This window comes from Aythya marila (assembly GCF_965140915.1).
Source record: "Aythya marila genome assembly, chromosome: 5".
In the NCBI taxonomy this organism is placed as follows: Eukaryota; Metazoa; Chordata; class Aves; order Anseriformes; family Anatidae; genus Aythya; species Aythya marila.
The window spans coordinates 13,079,398-13,105,212 of record NC_139046.1 but is presented as its reverse complement, the minus strand read 5'-3'; the positions used below and the strand labels follow the sequence as shown (position 1 = coordinate 13,105,212).

Genomic DNA, 25,815 nt, shown 5'->3' with positions numbered 1-25,815 from the left:
TGTGCTGCAGTCATAATTTTGCTAGCTAGAAAATTCCAGTCCCAGGCACAGTATAAACTATGTGCTATCTTCAAAAAGCACTTTCCCCCCACACACACCCCCAACTCTTTTTCTATGCCTCTGAAAGACTGCGATAAATTTATAAATAGCTGTCAACCTGAACATCATGATCCAGGATTTATTTTTTTTTTCTTAAAACAAGGGAGAGGTATCCTGAAAAACAACTCCCCACTTTGGAAAATCTACAAGTAATTTCTTGCAGGACAGTTTGTTTGTTTATGAAAGCGTGCATTTTGACCCCACTGTACCTAAATGCACTGAACGTCTTGCAAGTTCAAAACCTGGACCTGTCTCCCCTCTGTGTCTGCATAGCACCCCAAGCCCCCCAGCCTCCCCATCCCCACCAGAGCGTGGGTCCAAAGCTTAGCTGTACAGCCCATGCCTAGATGGGGAAGTGTGATTCAGAGCAAGCCATTGCTTTAGTTTGAAAAGGGAAAAGTTTATAAGGTGAGCAGAACTGTATCATCAAAACTACCTTTGTGAAGAGAAATGACTCATAGCAGTCAAAAAAAATAAAAAAATCTGGGACACACCAGGAGAGGAAGGATTGCTGCTGGCTGAATTCTCCTCTTCTAGCTGTTGCAGGAACGGCTGCTGCTAACAAAACCTACAAAACCCTAGACAAGAAGACTAGAGGATTATCTGCCTACCTATCAGCCTGTCAGTCTATCTAATCTTGTCACCAATGAACATCCACAAAGGCGTAAATGAATGAGCATCTATCAGATTGGGACTTATATACAAAGGTATGTGATAAATGTGGTGCAGTTCCTCCCACTCCTATTGATTTTGCAGGGCTGTTGCTGCGGATAGCAGTTTCAGACCCTGATTTCAGAGAATCCAGGTGTGTAAAGCTAAGGAAAACTCTGCCCAACGCCGCGGGCATGTCCAACTGACACAGCCCCCACACCCAGGCCCTTCATGCCGTGTCGCACCGAATGCGCTCAGTTGCTCTGATTAATCTCTAGCAACCACTACTGAAGAAAAAAAAAAAAAAGCCTGGGAGCTGTGTTCTGCTTGGAAAAAAAAAGTGCCCATAACTGCTATTGACACTAATGAAAGCTACATACAAACACTGAAAGGAACTGATACATTATCCCTTGAAATCTACTCAGCACTCAGGCAGTTAGGGAGTTTTATGTCAGCTCTGCAGCCAAAGCAACAGTAAATGCTCCCATTATTACTTCAAATATTTAAATTTCTGTTTCTTACAGAAATATGATGAAAATGTCTAGACGTTTAACTTTTCTTGCCCAGCAACATGTGTAGTATAAAAAGTGACAGAAATCACTGAAGCAGACTAAAGTATATAACATACTCTGTCAAAAGCTTTTTTTAACAATATGTTTTACCTCAGCTCACCCTAGAATAGATTTTAATAAAGCCCTTTCTGAAGTGTGATATAATAGCAAATGAAGTGCAGCATCTTACAAGGTCATATATCTTCAAATTAAAGAGTGCTCTGCACCCTTCACCTTCATTTTATCCACTCTAATTAATCGATTTATTACCCACAGCTGTTTGATTCTTTCATTTTTAAAGTCACAGCACGCTTTCTTTTTTGTTGTTTTTGTGTTTTGTTTTGTTTTGTTTTGTTTTGTTTTGTTTTTGTGCGTGTGTGTGTTTTTTTCCCCGTTAAAAAAAATAATGTGAGTGTGCGTGTGCATGCATTCTCCTTGCTTAGCTCAAGAGCTGACAGGAGGAAGAAAGCAGCTGTGCATTAGATGGCAACAACAGCAATGCGTTTACTTCAGCACTGGCACATATGTAAGGAGAAGAATTCCTGAGCAGGCTGAAGATCAAGGCCAATCTAAAACTGAAATGGCTGATTAAAAAAATTACCTTCAAAATGGCAGCTGGCTGGATTCTTGCTACTACACGTTATGAGGAACTGAGATGGTTTGTTTTGTTTTGTTCTCCAAAACTTCACCTCCATGAAATCCAAGTGAGGAAAGTAAAACCTCTCCTTTTTAGTTTTCTTTCAAACAGAGCAAATTAGTGCTATTAGTGATGTAAGATTTACAAGCTAGAAGTCGTAGAACAGCCTTCTCTTCCTTTTTTGTTTTATTTAGCTTTTATGCTCCTAAACACTCATCTTCAAGAGATCCCTGTACAACGGCAAAATTAACTGCAGGCTGCCTGGCTACCAATCTCTGACTGCTCTATGAGTGTTTGTATGTGTGCCTGTGTGTATGTATACATACACATATATATATAAAATTTCACAATCCTCAAAGACTCTCCCCAGACTCCTCCTTTAAAAAAATATAAAATACAAAAAAAAAAAAACAAAAAACAAAACAAAACAAAAACAAAAACAAACAAACAAAAAAAAAACACTTTCATTTCCATATTATCACTTCATGGTTATCTTGCCTAGAAGTTGCCCTGAGCAGTATAGATGCTCACTTTTAAGAACAGAACAATGTCAAAAAGTCTTTGAAGATCCACTCTGAACATTTTTATATTCAAAAACTCACTAAATATTTTAAACATGCCCAGAAACAGCCACGTATTGCTCGAGAATGATCCTTATATTTAATAATGCAGTGCACCTACACTATAAAACTCTTTGTTATAAGGCTACTTTTGATATATGGCTATCTTACTCCCTAGCCACCTGCACTGAAGTCTGTCTAAATACCCACTTTATGACAACTAGTCATATAGGCTTTGCCATGTGTAGTCTTTATCGCTTTAGCATGTGCTTGACTTTGAGCATGGGAGTAATCAACACCAGAGAAACTTAAGCACTGGCTGAAGTGCTCTGTTGGATAGTGATGAAATTATTCATGTGCTTAAAGTTAAGCACAAGCCAAGACTTCATTAAAACTGTTCAAGGAATTGCACATGGATTCAACCCTCCAGTCTGTAAATAGGCTTGATTTTAGCAACCAATGGCTCAAGTATAATTTTTTATCTTTATGTTGTGAGAAGGTATGATGAGACATCCAGGCCACAAACCCTGAGTACGTTGGCAGTGGTGGCTTTAAGACTGCACTAAATATGAAGTACTATCACTGGAGTTCAGGCACCTCATAGGTTTGTAGGGCTGAATCCTACTGAGATTCAGGTTCAGAAATCTTGACCAATGCTAGCAAAGACTATGAAATTAAAGAAGTAAAGGACCTTAATAGCCTTAAAGGTTACTCTGGTCCCATTCCTGAGCCAAGGGATGTCCATATCTTTGCATCTGTTCATACAGATGATGGATGCTCAATTACCCCACTTCGAAGGCCACTCAAATGGAGAGTCTATAACTTTTTTAAGTCTATCGCATTCTCTCACTTCTTTACTATATGAAGGTTGCCCAGTTGCCTAATCTAAACCTTTATTTCTGCAATTAAAGATGGTAATATTGTTTCCTACCTACATGGACATGAAGAACACAGGAAACAATTCAGTCTTCTTCTCATGGGCCATACAGATATCATCCAGCCCAGTGATTTGCAGTTGAGACAGTTCATGTCTTTTAGCAACCCCTTCATCCAGCTCAATTTGGAAATATCAACTGGGAGAGAATCTACTGTGCCTGTCCACTGGGTAGTCTGTGGCAATGGTTGACTATACTCAATGTTAAAAAAAGCTGTCGTCTTTCTGATTCAAATTTCTGAGTTCAACTGCCAGCTATTGTTTTGTTATTTTTTTATCTGGTATATTAAAACCCCCCTAGTATTTTCTCCCAGATTAGGTCATTATAAACTACAAATTTATTGAACACTCACCTTTTCTGCTTATTGTGACATAAGATGGTCTCTTCCAGAAATATTAAAATGTGTTCCCTCCATTACTGCATGACAGATTATATTCCATTCAAAATGTCAAAGCCATAATGAGCTTTTTTTTCTGTTTCATGAACAGCACAAAACAAAGGTAAATTTGGATTCTGCTTGTCAAATTCTGTCCTTGTGGAGGGCACTAAGAACACACAGGTAGGTTTGCCCAGGCCAGAACAAGAGTTGCCTGGATCTGTGGACATTCATCCCACTGCAATGGCAGCCTGACTTCCCTGACTTATCTGTCCTCTGCAGTCTGGCTTGTATCACACAGTGATATGCAGATCCTCCCTGCCCAGTTGGTACATGACTTTCTGTACACCCTGAATGCTGAGCGTCTTTGCCCCGGAGATAAATTTCCCTCAAAATATCCTCAGTTATTCTGGATACCATCAAACAATAATCAGTGTGAGATAAGAACTGCTGAGAATTCATTATTTTCTGCTGGGCTACAGTGACATCCAGTGCCTTACAAAGCTTCCCCTCAGCATGCCTGAATAATTGCATTAGCTGTAACAGAGAACGAACTCCCTCCGACTTTTAATCACCCACCCCTAGCCCCTGCCAGGAGGGGCTGCACTGGATACCAAGCCAGGTCCATGTAACTACTGGCATTCTTTACCTCTAGCAATACTTTCCAGATAATGTTTCTGGTTCCCTTTACAAAGTTACAAAAGCAGCAATAAAAATATTAAGGAATTTTAATGCTGCTTTACTGCACCTTTAGAAGTTCAGGAAAAGTAGAAACTTGGAAGCTTTAAAGAAAGGACACCTTTTATTGTAGCACTCAGGAACAGACATGTATCAGGTTCCTACAGTCTTTCCACCAATATTACTCTCTTCTCCCACTTGATTTTTAATGAGCACTTAAATAATTACTCCTTGTTATTACGATGGTTACTCTAATAATACCAATAAATGTAGCGTAGATGCTCCATAAAAAACACACCTTTAATTGAATTATTATTAAATTAAAATGCCATAATTGAGAACACTAGTTTAACAAGTCTCCTTATAAGACCAGCTGACATTAAAGAGAAGGGTATTAAATACTAGAAAGATTTAGTGCTTCATACTGAAGAAAATATATGCTTGTACGTGGTTTGACAGGTCACCTAGACAAGGACCAAGTACTTTCCAGGTGCCTGCAGTATGGATCTGCAGTGTGAACTATTTTGGTTCATAACGAATGCATCATCAGGTATGTAAAAATATCTGTAATATAGGTCCAAAACAAAGCCATTACCTTCACTGTCTTTCTGCTGAAGAGGTTTTATAAGCCATATTACCATTTAAACTATCCAAGTTAGCAAGAACATTTAGTTACATAGTTTTATGATTGAATGCTGTTGAATACTATAGCTGAACGCTCCCAATATTCTGGGGGAGTTTTGCCCTCCCTGCATTCCTTAGGGTGTTTGGAAGTGCTGCTACCTCCATTTCACAGAGGGACTGACAGTCTTCACTAAAGAGACTGAGGTGTTAAGTTCAAGACCAAGTGGGAATCACCACTGCCAGGCCAACACCAGTCATTAGCTTTAAACACCAAATGCAAAGGAACTATTTCCCTTTATACTTCTCTTCATTTTAATTTGGTTTTGATAGCCACACGAGCTGAAGATGTAAAACAAGTGCAACTCCTCTACCCATCCCCAAAGCTAACACAATGCATCCATCCCTACACTGCACTGCCTTCTCTAAAAAGAGGGCTCGAGAGAGACTTGCAGCACTTCCTGCTGAGGGTGACGGGGACTATCACCAACAATTCATAAAGTAAGCATCAACTGGCGACAAAAGTTGGTGCTTTATAACTTAGCAAGACGCCTGCAGTCTCACAACCTAAGCACCTCCAATTCTTCACTCAGATAAACAGCCACACTCTCTCATAAAGCTCAGCCGACCTGAAGTGCATCTTAGTCAAGGAGAGGAGATGAAGGTTTTAGTTGCAAGAGCCCAAGCATGAGGGGCCATAGAGCCTGTCATCATCTGGAAATGGGGAATCTCAAGATGAGGTCGGTGAAAGGGAAGAATGTGACAGGGGAACAAAGATTAAATGTTTTTAAGAGGCGGATGGAAAAATAACAGTGTCTGAAGGAGGCAAAGTAACTGAGAAGTGTTACTTCTCACTAACAGAATCCTGTCTCATCCCATACTTGGCCCTGTTCTCTTTTCTTGCCTTGTCCTTTGAATAGCCTATCTCCTCCAGTGCCATCTTCAAATGGAACAAAAATCACGACTTCTTGCAGTATTCTTCTCCCACACACTGCCTGCGTGCTTTACAGCCTTCCCCATCCTGTTCCTACCTTGACTACTGGGACCGCGCGTTCTCTACAGAGATTATGCAAGAAGATTCATGCCAAGAGCACCTACAAATCCCACAAGACCCTCTTATTCCTGGCTCTGATTTTAATTAGCAATGTGAATGTACTTGAGAGCTTTTTCCACCTGTTGAAAAAGATCTACAATAGCACTGGTTGACACCCCTATTGAAATATAATAATATTACACTAATATTAGTAATATGCTTAAACAATTAATTATTTATATGCTAAGGCCAACTGTCAAGCTCTGCCTTTGCTGTATTAAATACTTTGGGGAGTCTGTCTTGTTTTCTGAAGCCACTTGTGCTTTTCAGTAGTGAGGGCAATGCTGATCATATTTAGGAAGAACAGAAAGTCATCTCTTTATCATTCTTTTAATAATAAATATATCTTTGCAAAATAACCTATTTTATCATGAATGGAAAACCTAAAAGATTAATTGCCAATCATATCATCAAGAAGTCACACCATCATGCTGTTTATCTACAGCCAATCCTCTCACAATTCCAAGAACAAAGAGCATGAATCCTTGAATGACTGATACCTTAAAATCATACTCTTAGCCAAACTCTGATTTGAATTACCCTGCTATGAATTCAAAGTAGCTCTGAACCACCACTGCAGCCTTCTGAGTTTTTCCACATAAGTTATACTAGGTTAACACAAACAAGGATCTTAACTAGGCTTATATAATAATAATAAAAGTCATAATTTTTTTTCATTTAACTTTCCCCAGAAGTATTTTATATGTCCTCCCCAGCATTTATGCTTACAAAAAAAGGAGTTGCAGGCAGAATACAGCCATGCATAACACAAACAGATGCTTCCTGCTTCTTAATGGACACAGGCGACCTTTGGCTGAAGATACAGCTTGTGTTCAATAGTCCCATTTTCTATGAGACTTAATCATACCTCAGAACTGTACTGCCAGATTCACATAAATGAGCCAAATGCACAGCTCAGTTTAATTTCTAGTGCATTACAAAATGGCAATATTATATTTTTAGGTATAAAATGTCAATAGTCATTTTGGGCAACTTCCTTCTGGATGTCCAATTTCTCATTCCTTAACAGAGCTTGTGGCTTACTGGAAGTTAATGTTCAGCTTACAGAAGTGTAAGGAGTGCTTTTACTTAGTAAATAAAAAAAAAAAAAAAAAAAAAAAGATGCATAGCAAAAAACTCACAGCATAGGAATTTTTACCCAGAAGGACTAGGAAATAATAAATAAATAAATAAATAAATAAATAAATAAATAAATAAATAAAAATAAAATGGAAAATAAAAAATGTTTGCCATCTCTGAACACCTTCTTCTAATTGGTGTTAAATTCTAAAATACAAAGGCAATTTATAAAACCGAGAAAGGGAGAAGTGTGAAAAGTAAGGAGCAAACAGGAAAATCAATATCAAAAGATCAATAGTGAATGAGTTAACTTTTAAATTAGCCCTTTGTGATACAACTGTTTCAATTGACTCCACCTTTAGCATCCAAACAGCTTTGTGTCTTTTAGTTAGTTTCTTTGAACCATCAGCTGGCAGATTGTAAGGACACTTTACAAAACTACTGCATAAAATAGTGAAAACCATCAGTGAAAATGGGGAACATAATACAGGGGGGTAACTGTACCCACTGTACAGATGAAAAGACCATAGGAATACCCCTGGCTGGTGGTTTTATATGTAGGATCCCATTTACTGCATTCATGAAAAACCCTTGTACTGCTCAAGGACACTTTTAGGCCTTTTCTTTGCATAAGGTATTCAAATGCATTTGAAATAATGTCAGTCTTTTCTACAACATATGAAATATGCCAGCAGCTTCCCTTTAAATCGGTTTCCTGTAAGTAGTTTTGTTTGAAAACTGGCAAGTGCTGGGATTTTTTTTTTTTTTTTTTCCCACAGACTTTTCTAAGGTGCCATTTTCTCCTCTTACAAGCAGGAATTCTGAGTAATCTGAATAGGAGCTTAAAGGAGGATGCATAAAGGAAATTGTCCATGTCATATATGGAAAATAAAGAGTAAACCAGGAAACAGTAAAAGGAAAAAAAAAAATAGAAAAAGCCAAAGGGTGAAAACAAATTTCCTTCCCTTTTTTTTTTTTTTCTTCCTTTTTTTTTTTTTTTTCTCCCCAGGAATACTTCAGTCTGTTTTACTACAACTATTTCTTAAGGGTATTAGGTGCCTATTCATAGTTAGTAAATGAAATAGCATTTTTGTTTTAATTCATTGCTTCTTTAACAAATGCTAACTCCCATCTCTGCTTCTTTAAATCCACAAAATCTCCACGTTCAATCCTAAGAAGTAATATAAAGGCTGTAAATCTTGTTTTAATGGAATGTACATTTAGCTATGAGGAGATAATTGACGTTATGGAGGGCCTAGATGCTGAATTATATAGGTTATCTAATACAAAGGGGACTCATTACTGAAGCACTACAAACAAGTAGTAATATATGTATATTGTTCTGAGTGGCGTTATAGCAAAAGTGTTCGGGTCTGCAGGGATTTATAAAACACAAGAAAACAGCAGACATGCACTTGTAAATTTGTCTCATTTGTCTCTGAAGTTAAAGGTTATTCCCTTGATCTGAATTTGTAATAAAAACATGCTAGACTAAGGTTTGTGGAGAATGTTTGAATATGTAAATTGTGTATAATGATAGGCAATTATAGGGTAAAAACTGGACCTTATGAATGTTACAGAATTGCATGGAGCATCAAAGTATTTTCCTTCAGATGAAATATTTATCTTTTATGCATGTTATAAGCACTTTTTCAAAGGTATTCAGCAACCTATTTGAGCAGAGAGTTGACAAAAATCAAACCATTACAACCGACTAAGACTGTGGGCTTATGCACAGGAGAAGCCACAGCTTTTTACAAAATATACATAATAAATCTCTTGAACTAATGGTTCCGGAGACGGATCCTCAAGGACAAGTTCCACTGATTTTCACTCTCTTAGATGAAAGCTGGTCAGATGTTTCTGGATTTTTTTAAAGAAGATTTGGGGGTGGAAGCGTGGGGAGGGAGGCTGGGGAGGGTAACTAGGTAAGAATGTGTATTTTCCTGGACTGATTCAAAGAAGCCCTATTTCCCCTTCAGTTAGTTGGCTGCTATTTTCAGGAATTAAAAAAAAAAAAAAAAAAAAAAAAAAAAAAAAGGAAAGAAAGGATGCTGCATCAAGATAGGCAGGAGTAAAGCCGAGAGATGATACTGTAGTTTATGTTACTGAAGATAAGGTTTTCTCCTTCTCTGAGCACGACAGTCTGTTCAGGTTAACCAACTGCAGTGTTAGAATAACTCCAGCCGACTTGTCACAGAGTACAAAAGTCATCAGCAACTGAATGTTCTTTTCTGCACCGCAATTAAGACGAATCAATACGACGTGCCACAAATGGTATTTTACTCTCAATAAGAACTCGGGCTGAGTTTATTCAGAATATTTTAGCGCTTCCCCAGGGGATTTTGGTCCGACGCAGATGGCAAATAAAGTACTCAGCCTAGGGCTAGAGCACATTATGCTAATTCTAATGTCAGATGTACTTTAATATACAGCTCTATTTAATCACCCCATTATTTCACATTTCCATATGAAAAACCTGCGGCACTTCTGCAGAGCTTTCACTCTGCGACAATGCCAGCTTCCTTCAACTAGCTCCCTGCGAAACAGAAAAGAAGACTGGTCATTCTCGCCAGTCAAAATGTTACAGTTTCAAAGTTTTAGTATTCCTGAATTTAAAGTGGGTCTTCCAGCGCAATTAGCAAATCACTCTGCTAGAATGCTGATATGTACAAAATGCTAAGGAGGTGTGATTAAAAAAAAATAAAAATAACAGCCCTCCCTCCATGCTGCATCCACTTGTGCACACAGACATACGCAGGCACACATCTCAAGTCTGCTTGCAGAATAGGAATAATAAAAATAATGAAAATATTTTCCTAGTGTAATTCAACCTATATTCTCACCACTTGTCACCAAAACACTGCTATTCCTGGCTAGATGGCTTTCGTTACTTAGAAGAACAGACATGGCTGGCACAGCTGCCAACCTACAGATGTCTCGGAATAAGACCTTCCTTGTGTATCAATAATTTTTGCCTGTAACAAACTACACCTCTAATTAGATTTAGAAGCCATACACCTTCAGCATGGGCCACTATCCAAATTATCTGCAAATTCACCTTGATGCCACATCTCTGGTGACCACAGAAATTGAACGATGGACTTGAAGGTAAAATGATTCCAAACTGGATTTGCATTGAAAAGAATGAGGGAAAAACCTTTTCTATGGAGCTGGGTTCATTTTCAAGCCATCTAGACTTTAGATGTACAGGCAGGGAAAGCAGAGGCAATCTTTGAAGTACCTCTTCAGTAGCTTTCCCTTCATAGCATTTATGTGAAGGACTCTTAATTCAGTGTTCATGTAGAGTCACAAGTGAAACGAGATGCATGGTCTCAACAAAATCCTCCCCTACTTTGGCATCACTGAGGCTCCATGATAATTACCACTGCACATCACAGGAAGCCAGGTCAGACTGGATTATTCTGAGATGCTATCAGAGAAATGCACGAAGCTTAAGTCGATCAGTTTTCTAATGATTGCACTAAACCTACAACATATTTCACCAAAAAAAAAAAAAAAAAAAAAAAAGTCTATTTAGAGAAAGACCTACTTTTTCCTCCTTCAGTCACCCAATCTGAATCCTTTAAAAATTGTTCAGCAAAGCATGCAGCAGCCAGCACCTGGGGCCAGACCTCACCTGGTTTCACTGCATCAACATTTAAAGATACAGAACTGCTCTGCTGTGCCTTGACACGGCATATGTCACAACTTCCATGTCCTACTTTAAACACATTGCATGATATCCCTCACAGTGAAAGCAGAACTTCTTGTATTCTAAAGCTTGTGTTATATATATAATTAAATACATATATATATATAACAGTATATATATCCATATACATTTAAATATATACATCCACATATACACCAATGTGTCTGTGATATATAGATAGATAAAGTGTTTTGTTCTCTCTATGTATGGCTATGAATATAGCACTGTGCCCGAAGGAGAAAGGGGGCTGAGTACAGGGCACAGGTGCATCCTTCTCCAGCTATTCCAACTAGACCTTAAAATACCCAGCTCTATCCTAGGGGAAGCAGATAAAACAGTTTCATCCTCTCGGAAGTTTTGCCTCAATAGAAAATACAGCACAAGTTAATTTAGTAAATTAGGGCAGCTTTAAGATTTATTAAGTAGAGAATATCTCACCCTGAATATGAGCAGTTAAATTCCAAAAAGGAAGAGGAAATGAATGTTTAATATCCTAATATAAAGCCCACCAAAGTCAATGTGAATCTTTCCACTAACTTCAATGGGCTCCACACGAGGGTCTTCTTCCACACTGGGATTTGTTAGTCTCAAGACACCGTCTTCAATGTAGGGATAAATCTGGTTTGTGGTGATGTAGTTAAAAGAAGAGAACTGAGTTCACAGCAGCTATAAGCTGTAAATATATTAGAGGAATAAATAGAGACATAGCTAGTAAAGTATCTTCTATCTTTAGTAGGGGAAAAAAAAAAAAAAAAAAAAAAAACAGTTGAAATAAGAGAAATACATAAGATGAAATTAATCCTTGACAATTCTTTTGCTTTTTCTTATGTTGATATTATGCAGTTTTTGGAAGTAAAAAAGAATAATAATTATTCTCTGTAGATCTATCTTATTTCTGTAGCTCACTTTAGATAAATTGACTGTATATTTAAGCTCAGTTATTAAGAATTCTTTGCAAAAAAAAAAAAATGGATTTGACAGTAGCAGAACATTTTTAATAATATATTTATTCTTGGTAATAAACAAATTTGAGGAACCCCATTCAATTTCCATCATTATGGAAATTTTTTGAATGCCAGAATGTCTACAGAGATGTCTTACATTAAGGGGTTCCTACAGGACTCAAAGTGCTGCAAATGAAAATCCCAAACTGGCTGAACAAAGAAGCAAAAAGAGCAGAAGCATTAAAAATCTAAATATTAAGGGAGCAGGGCAGGGGACAGGAGGGAACTGTTGGAGCAAGAGATAGAAAGAGGAAGGTATGAAATACTTCAGATGAAAAATAAAACCCATCCCTTGCAGAAGCAGGGATCTTGGGGATTGCTCTAGATGAAGTGGTTAAAATGCAATCTAAGACTATGAAGTTTCGAAAGATGAATATACGATCATACTTCCTGAAGTGCAAAGATAAAAATACAATTTTTGCTCCTTAAATAGGTGATACTTTATGCCGCTATAACAGTGCAGAAAATAATGACAATATTGGCTTAAAAGATTCTAAAAACTTCACATTTTATTTCTATACAATCCAGATTGATCACCTAAGAGAAGCATAATTAAACAATGCTAAGCATCCCAACCCCTTTGAGAATGTGCTGCCTAAAAATATTTTTAGAACAATCACTGTAGTAATTCTTCTTAGTTGTAGAAACACTCCAAATCAGAAAGTCAATTTTTCCTCTATTTGCAGAAGTGTGCTGGTTTTCGCTGGAAAGGCGCCTGTGTTTTGTTTGGCTGCTGTTCATATACTGCCTTGGCAGGATTTCCTTGGATTGCTTACAGTGAACATTGCTCTTGCATACAGTAGCACTCCCATTTTAACCGTCCCAGCCACACGTTTTCTAATAACACACGGAGAGCTGCAAAATCCCTATAAGCACAGCTCTTTAAAGCAGCAACAGAAGGGGGTGGGGGCGGAGGACTAGAGGGGGGGAGGCTCTGCCCGTTCAAAACCCAGTGCTGCAAACAGGGGATAGTCCTTTTAAAAACAACCAATGTGAATTGTGTTTAAGGAGCAGCTTTCCAGGAAAAGAAAAAAAAAATCATCTCCGAGAAGAGGGCCTGATTCAGCTGATTCACTGAATCTGATCTGCTCTGGCTAGACTCCGAATGTTGCCGACTTGGGTCCTAAGCAATGTTTATTTTCTTTCTTTTTTATTATTTTTCCTCCTCTTCTGAGGGAAGCACAGATAACTTAATAATCTCTGTCATTACCTTGAGTGTTGAAGCCCTACACCTAAGCCTGTTCCCCCTGCACCCACATTTCCCACCCGAGTACAAGCTCGAGGTGCACAGGGAGCACTGTGGGAACCACACGGGCAAGCGAGACAAGGGCATCATCTCTCTGGCCAAAATAGTCAGGAAACAAACAGCATTTCTACCTACGGCTGGGGCAGAGAAAGCCGGTAACAAACCCGTTATTCAGCTCCGTGCCCTCTATAGATAGGGCTGACTTGTTCGTGGCCAGCTGCGGCGTGGCCCCCCCACACCATCCCGACTCACCCGTGCTCACCACCCTGCTTCTGCAGCTTGGCGGCGATTTGCATCTCCATGCATCTCATTTCTCGTTAAGTAACTTGATTAATTTGGGCGAGGGAAGTTGTCATTCAAAAAAAAAAAAAAAAAAAAAAATCCACCAGCATTATTTGTGCCTTTCAGAACTCCCCGACCTCCTCCCTGTCAGCTTGGCCCCCACTTCGCACTTCTTTTTCTCCCTGTCCCTTCCTCCCCCCTCCCTGCTCTCACTCTCCTTCTTTCTCCCTGTTGTTTACAAAGGTTTCATTATGTTTTCAACTAATCAGAAAGGCCTACTAATACACAATTAACATGTGACTATAAAAAAAAAAAATAGCTTCCAGAAGAAGGAAAAGTAATTAAGTAGAGAATGCTTTTCAGTAAGTGCTCGCTTTAACCCATCGTCAGAGAACAGAGTCTAGGTTAGTCCACAATGGATGGAACAGATGCCAAGGGCGAAATGTTAAAAGCAAATAAAAAAGGACATTATTTTCTTTGGGAATAATAACTATCAACGCCACAAAAACGAACATCAGACTGCAGTTGTTTTTATCTGACCTCCTCCTCTTTCGTACACTTTTCTAAAGTGCCTTTTCTGCATGTTTCATTAAAATAAATACAGAAATAAAGGTATCGTTTATTGCGTCTTTGCTTCCAAGGTGACAGGAACCCAAATAATCAACATCACCATCAAAATGGCACAGAGCTGGAGATTATTAAAAAGATTTTAGGCCTAAATGTACACATAAACTAAGCTCCCAAAAGAGCCAGTAGGGATTCTGCCCCAGCAATGACAAGGGGCTCTGGACCCACTGTAAATGGTGCTGTGTTATCACAATATATAGGCAGTATAGGAGAGAGATTTAAAGTTTTAGTGTTTGCAGCATTTCAGTTATTAACTTTGCATCTATCTGCTGACAGAGCCCTCAGCCTGAGTGTTGCCACACAGGTTGGCAGCCTGAGGATGCTTGCATGTATGTAACATATACCATACATGTGAGAGCATGTGGGGGGGTGTATATATTCATGCATGCATGTAGATAGAGACAGAGCAAACCAAAATGTTATCTAAATAATTTCAACTTTTTTCTTTAATCCACGGATTGCCAAAATACATCCAAACACTCCGTGTGTTCTTGAAGCATTTAGCCGACTTCTACAGCAAAAAAGGTTCCCTTTGGAAAAAATATATTTCTTTAAAAGTTTGTCCTCGGACCAGAGTATTTGGGATATTTTTTATTTTTGTTTTCCTCCCCCAAATAAATTCTAAAACAGACGCTTAGTAGAGTATCTTGAAAACCAAATTCTGCAAGGAACTCAGTGTTTCCAGCAAGGCTCCAAACATCAGTTAGGTCCCACTGAAATCAAGGGGAGGATGCAGGGTGCTGGAAGGAACAGGCCCTCCAAAGCCACAAAGGAGCCCATGCAATAACAACTCCTTTTCCTTAAATTCCCCACCCAATGAATTTATATTCCAAACTATGTATCACATAGACAGTATTTTTTTTTCTATCCAAAATCCCATTAGTTTCATTGGCACTTTAGGTAATAAGATTTGCATGGTAAAAATTCCATTTCTATTAGATTGGGTCCATAGGACTCACCAGCCTGATATGATTGTCAGAGGAAAGGGAGGATCTGTGGGTTTGCTACAATATGAGGATTTGTCCACACAGAATTTGGCACCAGTTTAATCAAAAGGACTCACTTTAACCACTGCAAACCCCAGTGTAGCCTGTATATCTGTCAGCTTAGAACTGGCTATATCAGGAAATTTCTCACTGTAAATGTATATAGGAAGGCTGAAACAGGTCAGCTAAACTGAGGTGACAATCAATTAAAACAATCTGTACCCAGAAGTATTCTGGATTATCGATCTGAAAGACCCCTTTAGTTAAAATACGGAAGAGGGCACTCATGTCAGACCTAGATGATGCATTTTCTTCCACATCCAAAGCCTGTAAGAGAAATAAATGGTGGTGTCCTGGGCTGAATCCCCCAGTTCTCTGCAAGAACCAAGCACTGCTGTTCTTGCTAATAAAAACATAACCCCCCAGGTCATGTTTGTCATCCAGGTGCACACACAAGACCCTTCTTTTCAACCATGGCCACCAGCAGAAGCTTTGGGAAAGAACACGTGATTCAAGTTCACAAGCCTTCCCTTTCAGCCTCCCAGCACCAAGCGATAGGTGATTTAGAGTCCTTCAGTGCCAGGGACTGATCCAGAACAGATCAGCATAACCACCCACCAACCTATCTGCCTGATTTTGCCTAGTCCTTTTCTGAAGGCATTTGTTCCTTTTAGCTTCTGCAACATCCTGAAGCCATGAGTTTGACACCTCGGTTCAGTGTGAGTGAAAAACTACCTCCATCTGCCTTAAAACTGCCATACGTCTCCTGGAGCATTTAATGGGAACACTTGCATTGCTGAGAGGACCTGAGTGAGTCCTGGAAACACACTATCACAAAATGCTACCTACAGTATGAACAGCAAAATCTGGCTCTGCTTTTATGCAGTTGATATGTAAACCAAAGCCTCACCAATTCCACAGGAGCCTATTGCCTAACTAACTGATGGAAAACTTCAACACTGGGCACAAGTCAGGCCCCTTCCCAAATCACCCTTCCCTGAGTATGCTTGCTCTTGATTTTCTGATCTGCTAAATAGTTTCTTTTTTCCACTCCTAATCTAAGTTTAATGTCTAATCTAGGCTAAAATGTCTCAGACAACAGAGATATATTCACCAAATGCTGGGAGATGGATTTACAAGAACTTTGCTGAAACTTGACATTTTTCCACCTCTTAAGAACACTATACAACCTGAAAATCAGTCATGGTCTAGAAGTTTTTCCTAATGCTCATTTCACACATCATTCAGTTTACCCATTATTCATAGCTGCAGCTCACGTTTTGAAAATGCACCTGGTGCTTAGCATCAAATAGATCCTGAAGCCCCACCGCCTTCACGGGCATCCTGACCTCACTACAGCCTTTTGGAAATGGGGGGCTGACTGGGATGTCACGCTACTGAATTACCCCTAATGTTCCTTGCTACATGAATCATATTCCTACCTACCCACTTCTTATTTAACTTCCTCATATATTTTTAGTTCTTTTCATCTTTACTTGTGAAATGGTCCTGCCAGCATTTTAATCACTTTTGCTGTTGTTTTCTGAATTACCTCCGATTTGACAACACCCTCCAATTAGCAAGGTGTACAGAATTATGCACAGTCTTGGGTCATTGTTCTGCATAAGAACAGTTTCCTATTTAATGTCTTGCTGTGGATCAGATTCTGACTTCAAGCACACTGAGTTTGAATTTGGCCCATAACTAGGGCTGACTGAAGTGTGCAAATCAAGAATTGAGGGCATTTTGCACACCTCAGTGTTGTCCCTGGATCAAGCAGTGACCAAGTGCTTAGCCTCCTCCATCACCCCTGAGACAGGCAGGTGGAGCCAGGTGATGGTGCAGTTAATTGACCACCTTCAGTATGAACTGCTTTGCCTCTATCAAACTCAGGCAAATGCTTAACTCTAGTGAGAAGTTATTTTCTAATCAAAACATCACAGCACACTAGATTTACAGAAAATGCAGCTCAAGGTTATGGGAACAGCAAGAAAGGCCCCAGGCATGCATGGAGCAGACTGACTGGCTGGCTTATATAGCCTGAGTTTGGTGGGAGGCACCAGATAAGCATCCAGGAGTGTCTGACAGGGGACAGATAGTGAGGATGTCAAGGAATTGTTTGGGGGAACCCCCTGGGGTATAACAAGAAGAAATGGGATTTCGTTGGGGCAGTGATGGTGCAGTCTGATTATCAGGAAAGCGCTTCCTAATTGTGAGGCTGGGAAATCCTTAAGAGAAGCCCCAACTTGATGTTGTCTCTGATGAGGAGAAACACTTGAGAGCGCATGACATAAATAATGTCACATTGCCAGAGTCAGGGCAATATTACATAACCAGCATTTTCTGCTTTTTAAATTCATGGGCGTGATTCACAAAAATGAATCGGGGTGCTCCAAGCACCTTGTGTGGAAACACCACTCTCAGTGTGAGCTCCACACACACCCTCCGCCTTCAGTGGTGTCTGTGCCTTACAGGAGCCTCCATGCACTCTACAAATGAGTGTTATCAATATCCGTCACTAAGAGATCAGGTCAGAACTGTTAATATCTCATCAGTCACGCAAGCTGCACATCTCTTTCCCAACACACACCTATGGATTTATTACAGCTCTTTTGTATTTTCAAATCAAGCTGATTCATGTAGTTTAATATTCACTATATAATTAAAAATATATGATAATAAGAATGTTTTCCTAGCTCACTACAAAATACGTATATATATTTATATAATTCATATTATCATCTTTTTAGATCAAATTATATATGCTTTCTCAGATAAGATGACCTATTACACAGACTAATTGATTCAATATCATATCTACAACCACAAGGTATTTTTACCTAAGCTTGGTCATTTCAGCCCATCCACAAAGCATGCTCATTGGGTTTTGCTGGAAGGGTCTGGGGGAGGGAAAGATGATTGAACACTTGAGTCAATATTTATCCCTTTGTTAAGATGGATGAGAAGTGGATAAATCTGGTGTATGTGCTTTGTCTACTGAACTTGGAAATGTGGATTCTGCTCAGCAGACCCATCAAAGTCAACAAACATACTCCCAGATAACTAACTGTGCATGCTAGGTAGCTGACATGCAGAGAAGTCCTGACTGAGTGAATAATGTGAACTTTCATGGTGACAAAATGGGTAGCACTATCCATTACCCCAAAGAGTAACACTGAAACATTGGGAGAAATAATAAAATAATTTTTGAGGTGCAGATTCAGAAATGCCAGTCTCTAAAGCCACTTCCTCCACTGAGGAAGATCCCCTCCATTTAGTGGCCTTCAATTTTTCCGATACCGAATGCATGCACAATCATTCTGAGATTTTGTATTTTGGGGAGAAAAAAAAAAAAAAAAAACTTGGAGTAATACAGAAACTTTGCCTTCCTGAAGACTAAAGTGGGACAGAGGCATGAAAACTCTCCTAATTCTCTAGCCCTGAAAGCATGAAAGGGGACTTGTATCTTTTTGTTCTTCATATCAAAGAGGACTTAAATCAAAGTGGTCACTCCTGCCTCAGCCTGCAGACCTGACCTTCCTCAGAGGTTCTGTGCAATTTGTCACATCTCTTGCACAGTGTGGGGTACTCTGAAAACACAAAGTACCAGCCAGTGAAGGCTGGAGCTTTCACACAGCTGCCAGATCTCCCTCCCCGGGTTCCACCAACATGTTTGTATCAGGATGTGGAGCTGACTGAAAGCAAACCAAGTTCCTCTGTGCTCTAGCCATGCATTGCTCCCCTTCACCTTTGTCAGCTCCACAGGGAGAAGAGGCTGTGGCCACAGCATGAAGAATTTCAGCAGAATGACGAAACAGCACAGGGACCACGAAAGATAACTGGAGGTGGTTAACCAGAGAAAGGACCGTGAATCTCCACTGAAGCCATAGGGAATCAGAGATCTGAATGCCTCCCAGGATCATCAGCTACCGAGGTGTTTAAATGTACAGCCTAGTTTCAAATATCACTCTATTTGGGTTTCCTATCTTTTCCTAACTAATTATAAATTAAAATGTTCTTCCCTCCTTTGCCAACTACCCCTTTGTTTTACCTCCGATTATCAAGCTCTCTTCAGGTGGCTTCTCTTTAATTTTCCACTGCTGAAGTGCCATTCAGAAACTAAGCAGACAAAATTTTGCCCTACTGTAAATCTGCTAGAGGCTTTTAGCAGAGATAAATGTAACCCTGCAGACACAATAGGGTGCAACAGAGTCGCATAAGGAGAGATCTGATTTTTATTACTATACGGATACAGACAATGCAGCTGTGTGGTGATTATTATACAACCCACACCTCTGTAATGGATAAACAGGAGTCAAACTTGTGCACTTAAGTAATAAAAGGTTTACGAATGAGCCTCTTCTATTAATGTAAATAGTCTTCCCTATTTTATTAAGATCCATCTATTGTACGGTGCACTGAGCTAACAAGCAATCTTCAGTTGCCACCTCGCGTGTCTGCATTGCATAGTACAATTCCTCATAGATAAATATCTCGAGAGAAGCAGGAAAACAATTAAAACTAGAAGGTAATAAATGATGAAGAAGCCTATGAACAGCATGCTGGCCCTCTTCCCAGTCTTCATTCATGCATCAAAAAATCCCATAGCTCTGAGTCTTTGAGAGGGCAGCTGGGCAGTAGGGATGTCCACAGTAATATAAATGGGAATTAGATATGATCAAATGTGCTCATTGCATTTTCAACAGCACATGTAATCTTCTCCCCCCTTCCCTCCAGTTCCCCCACCTCTCACCCTGCTACCAGAATAGCTGACAAATGATCCTGTAACCAAGCAACTGGGCAACTGAGGAGTTTCAAAGTTTCAATACATGACAATTTAGCTATGATCATTTAGGTGATCAGGCTCTGTCCAAAGAGGCCATCCTGGTTTTCTGTGTTAAATACTTTTGCAGTTTCCATGCAGTTGTACCCTGGCAAGGGTTTGCAGAGGTAAAATTTTGTCCTCTAAGCTCATCAACTCTGTCCATTACTTCTGCTCCCTGACATAGGCAAGAGGGTGAGGACCACAGAGGAAATGGAGATACATCTAATTGATAGTCACTTCCATGGCAGCAATGGAGTCAGCACAGTTAATACAGCCTTGGTGACTCTCCATCAACGATACATACCCTAGTGACATTTCATTCTCAGCTCATGAGTGCTCATACAGAGTCCAATGTTAGGTAAACTCAGCACAGTTAAACCGCCACCAGCATTTTACTTCTTTTCATATTGCAGTAACACCAATAGTAATAGAAAAAGGGGGAACTGTTTTAAACCAGCATTTTACTTCTTTTCATATTGCAGTAATGCCGATAGTAATAGAAAAAGGGGGAACTGTTTTAAACTAAAAGAGGGGAGATTTAAATTACAGTTTAGGAGAAAATTCTTCACTCAGAGGGTGGTGAGGCACGGGAACAGGTTGCCCAGAGAAGCTGTGGATGGTCCCTGGAGGTGTTAAAGGCCAGGTTGGATGAGGTCCTGGGGAAACTGGTCTGGTGGGTGGCAGCCCTGCCTATGGCACAGGGGTTGGAACTGGATGGTCTTTAAGGTCCTTTCCAACAAAAAACATTCTATGATTCTGTGATTCTATGAATTAACAGTATTTAAAACAATTAAGTAAATGAAAACATTTTAAAATATCTAGATCTTCTTCACAGGCCTATTCAAACCATAGTGTTTTCCACGGGGGGACACAGATTGTTTTTGATGCCACCACGTGTGCCCTTGCTTTAGATTCAGAACACATAACTCAGATGGAGGTCAATTATGTCATAGTACAGCCTCATGTGCCAGAGTCTATGGCTTTAAAAGATCCTTTGCTAGAAAAGGTATACTGTTATCACAGGCTGGGATTTGCTTCCAAACAAAAATGTGATGGTAAAATTGTGTTTATTGTCTACCCACATATAAATGGGGATATATGTGTGTCTAAAATATATTTTGAACATGAAAGGAGTATGTTGAATGTATGTTTATTTGTACAGATACGTCTGTAACTCACCACTACGATACCTTTGATATAGATGTAGAAAAAAGTACAGCAAGGATTTTTAACTCTTGCCTTGCAAAGAAATGGGCAGATAAACAGATCCTTACTATAGGCATTCAGTTCTACCCCTTTAAATAAACAAGACCAAAAAATATCTTTAAATTAAATGCAGCCTAGAATATATAAATTTATTTTAAATTCTGAGCTGCATCAAGCCTTCTCAAATCCTTGCACATCCTAGTGATATTAAGTCAGTATTCACATATCATCCATAATTGTCAACTAGCCACCACAGATGAAAACTATCAGTGATAAAACTTGACCCCATTAGGTTGACCCCAGATTAAGTTTTCTGGCTGATCACTGAATGGGGGTGGTCAGACAAGCATTTGTACATCTCCATTTAGCAACAGGGGCCCAGAAGAATGCAGCATTATTCTAAAGAAAACTAGTCATAGGTAACTAAACCCCCCACAAAAGACTTGGCAAGCCACCCTGAGATCATTCTGCCAAATTCCAAAGAGGGGTGAATGCTTTCCAATCCCCAGAAAGCATTTGAGTTATACTCTTTGGTGATGTAGAGGTTAAATCTAGTATCAGGCAGAGAAAATTGGTGGCATCCTTACCAGGCTAGCATTCTAGGCAGTGCAGTAAGGTGGCCTACAGGTAAGGGGACATGGCAGGACAATAAGTCAGCTGAAAAATATCACAAATCATTTTTTTTCAGCCCAGCTCCTTGTTGCTTCTCCATAAGCACACTTCTCCAGTCTCAGTTTTTATGTTACATCCAATTTCTGACCCTAGGTGAATGTTGAAAGTATTCACACCTTCCCACTTACATCTCCATCATTTTTTTACCACCTTAAACCCATAGAACATAGCTTCAGCCATTTGAACACCAAGCTTCGACAGCCCCATTGTGAGAGATTTGCCCTCAAAGTGAATGATGTGCCTCAAAGTTAAGACAATGAAAGAAATTAGGAAAACTATCTTGGGAATGTGCATCACTGGAACTCTTTAAAGAGAAATGAGACCTATGTTCCTCTTCTAAGTCAGGCTGAAAATCAAAGAGCTTCAAGTATGAAAACACACACTTCGGGAAATTAAGAGGTTAGTACAGCTGGAGTTTTTTATCACTGCTGCTTAGTGTAGGTTTATTGGCCACTTTTAAGTAGAGAAAAGAATGTCTAGAAAAGATCATCTCCAGTATCCAGGGCATCAAACCTGGAACTATTGACATGCTCTTCAGGGTGAATAATTACAATTAATAAAATCACCCTCTTCATCCATGTTAGAATTACTGTGGCTACGGATGGTGCAGATATGCTGGAGGGATTTCAGGAGCTTATCAACTCTTCCAAGAGTAGCCTTCCCCACTGCACTGCTCACTGAATTTACATCTCATTGCATGGGGCAGCAATTAACAAAAACAAAAGGAGAAGAAAAAAAAAGGAAAGGAATAGAAAGAAAAAAAAAAAAAAAAAGGAAAAGAAAAAAAAGGAAAACCCCCTCCAGATCTTGTGAACTAAGGGAGTGCAGGAGGCCAGGTCCCTGTAGAGTCTGGCTGGTTTAATAACACTAGTAAGAAAACAAGAGCGGTAAAAAGAACGATCAGAGTGTTCAAGAGCAGCGAACAGAATATCAATCACAGCACAACTGCCAAAACGCTGCCCGTTCTCCTCCTTGCAGAGCCACTAACCCTGAACAATTTGCTGCAGCAAAGGAGCAGATTTAATGAAACAACAGGGCCGGGAGGGCTGCCACAGCAGGACACCCAGCAGACCCCACTACACAGCACACAACAGGGCGGCATGCAGACTCCCACCTCTGTGCAGGGTGCTGAGTCCCTCCCCTGCTGCCCAGCTCCCCAGTGAGACAGCAGACCCCAAGAAGTGCTTGCAAAAGACAGAGCCATGAGGCCACCCACTCCTGTTCCCTCCTGTACCCTTCCTCCCCTAGAGAAAATTCTAGGGATGCAGCTTGTACACACCAAAGGCAGGTCAGCGCTGGGAATACTGATGTGAGCTGAAGCAGGAGAAAAATGGAGGATGGCCTCACGGTGGTGTTGGGAGAAGCCTCAATCTTACTTACTAAAACAATTTGGAGGCCTCCATGGATGCTAACTTTGCACCCCAAAATAGCTCGCTGACCCTCGGGAGGACCTACTCGCAAACAAACTGCCTCTAGGCAGGAGCCAGGGTGAAAGGATTTGGGATCAGAGGAATACCTTGGCATGAGGTTTTGCTTGACACCTAAGGTTTTGCTCCAAAATGTGGCCTCCTAAGTTTGGACACAGGTGACCAGCATGCCCTACATTTGTTGTTATGCTGCCCACTTGATTTACAAGATGCTGGGTGTCACACAGCTGTGTGTGCTGCAGGCTGAGCACCACAGGGCTGTCAATTTAGCATGATACAAATTCTCATAGTGGAAAGATGTTTTGCACTGGGCTATTGTCCACAAACCTTTATTTGTCCAAAAAAAAAAAAAAAACAACTAACAAACAAACAAAAGGAGAATATTGGAGATACTTTTACATGATACTTTTCTGGTTCCTGAAAATGTGAGATAATGAATAAAAATGTTCATTACAGAATTATTCACTTTTCTCCATGATTCACGTCCCGGTAATTACCGTGACCAGCCTAATAAAAACTGCTACAAAACGAAGGTCAACTAGCAGTTAGAAGTGTTCATTTTCATTTCAATGTATTCATCTCTGGCTCCTAATGGCCTCATTTTCTCCTATGCTCTTTAATAAATACCACTGAATTACAGGTTAAATAGCTAAATTAAATTATTGCAATTACAGCGTGCGGAGCACTGAAACTGGTTTACCTTTCCCAGTTCAATTAGAGGGGAAGTTTCAACAGCCTGAGACTCCTGATTGCTGTCAATATTCTGAATCACTAGGAATCTGCACTAAAGGCCAAGTTATTTGGTTACAGGCTGGCTAATTTCTACACCCCTCTTCCTTCCCGTACAAAGATGAATGACTTGAGCACTCTCAGCTAAAACAAAATCAGGCAAAGTATTTTGGGGGAAAGCCACCACAATGCATAATTGATTCTTTTCAACTGAAAAGAAGGAAGCCTTGAAGTGGCTCAGGCTGAGGGAGAGTATAGGAAACGACAACCTTCCTCCTCTAAAGGAGAAGCAAGTACATTTTAATAAATATGAATGCTTAACCTGCCATCGGCCCACAATTATTTTACATGTACAAATTAAAGATGTTCTTCATTATTTAAATATATTCCAGCATTTGTTGATGTTGTCCCTTCCACAGGCTTAATTATTTAACATCCTGTTATAAGAATGAATATCTTAATAATAACGACTGTTGGAAGAAAAATTAAAAAATAAAGGTTTGTCTCCAAAAGATCCCAGAGCATGAAGCGATATTTGTTGTGGAAGAGCTCCCCCTTACTTCTTCACTCTCGTGTTTGCAAAAAGCACCAAAAAAAAGCTATCAAGGATGGGGGATTCTTTCCTGCAATGATAACAGGACATGAAACACAGGCACACTCATGCACAGATAGAACAAGACGGAAATATTTTGACTCTCAGGGCTATTGCCATTTCTAGCATGAAGGGGAGAAGAAGCCTGTTTGTCTTTCACAAAAATCTACATGTTCAAAGCCACATGCTCTGCACTGCACTTAAACGGAGAAGCAATACTGTCACTGTGGGAAAAGTGAGGTGGACCACATAGCTAAATTACTCACAGGCTTTGATTTTTCCTCCTGGACACCTAAGGGAAGCAGCAAGAAAGGGAGTTACTTCATGCCAAGTTGAGGAGCCACATTAAAATGTCTCTGCAGCCAAAGTAAAATATATATATATACTCATTAAGGTAATTGGGAGCATATACAAAATCCTGTTCTTTTATTACCTCATCTTTAATAAGGTTTGCCACTGAAAGTATTTAATTCCTGGTAATGTCAAGTGGGTATAAACAAAAACAGAATACGGCCAACACACTAAACCACACTGGAGAATTAATGTGATTGCTCAAGAAGGGGACACTGATACAGACACAACTGTGTCTTCAAAATGCCACCAAATCCTTGCACAAACCACATCAAAGCAGTGGAATATAAATACAGTTTTGCCTACAGAATTTTGGTTTGGGTGCTTTTGGATGTGGATCCTGCTGCAAATATCATTTAACAAGTCACAATATTGCATTGGGGTTTGTTCTCAGCAGCTTGAACTGACCTGGATTCCTATCAGATTCTGTACAAATTACAAACCTCACTTTTCATGAACCTGGGTGGACAGACAGAGTCCACATGTGAATTACTAAAAGGAGATTAAATCTGCAAATGTAATGTACAATATGGGGCAGATCCTGAACATACTTCATAACAATTCAAGAGGTAATTAGTGACAGCACCTAGAGCCCCAAAGGACAGGAAAGTATTCTGTAGTGTTTTGGGTGACTCAGCAGAGAAGCCAGAAACACAAATGGAGAGAAGGCATTTCCAGAATCACTATGAAGTCCTGATTAAGGAGTACAAAAAGGCTCAGTGTGAACAGATTAAGAGGATGAGGAATTCTGAAAGTGTGAATTTATCAGACTCATCCCTCTAAGTAAACCTGAAAGGTTTGAATCTCCACCACCCACCCTTCCTCAACCTGAGAGCAGGGTTCAGTTCACAAGGTTGTATGTGAACTGAACC

At 39.8% G+C, this 25,815-nt stretch overlaps 1 protein-coding gene across 4 annotated transcripts in view; it reads right to left on the bottom strand.

Moving 5' to 3' along the window:
• BCL11B (BCL11 transcription factor B) overlaps positions 1-25,815 on the bottom strand; it is a 96,392-nt gene that overhangs the window by 8,085 nt on the left and 62,492 nt on the right. The gene's annotated exons all lie outside the window — the stretch shown is intronic.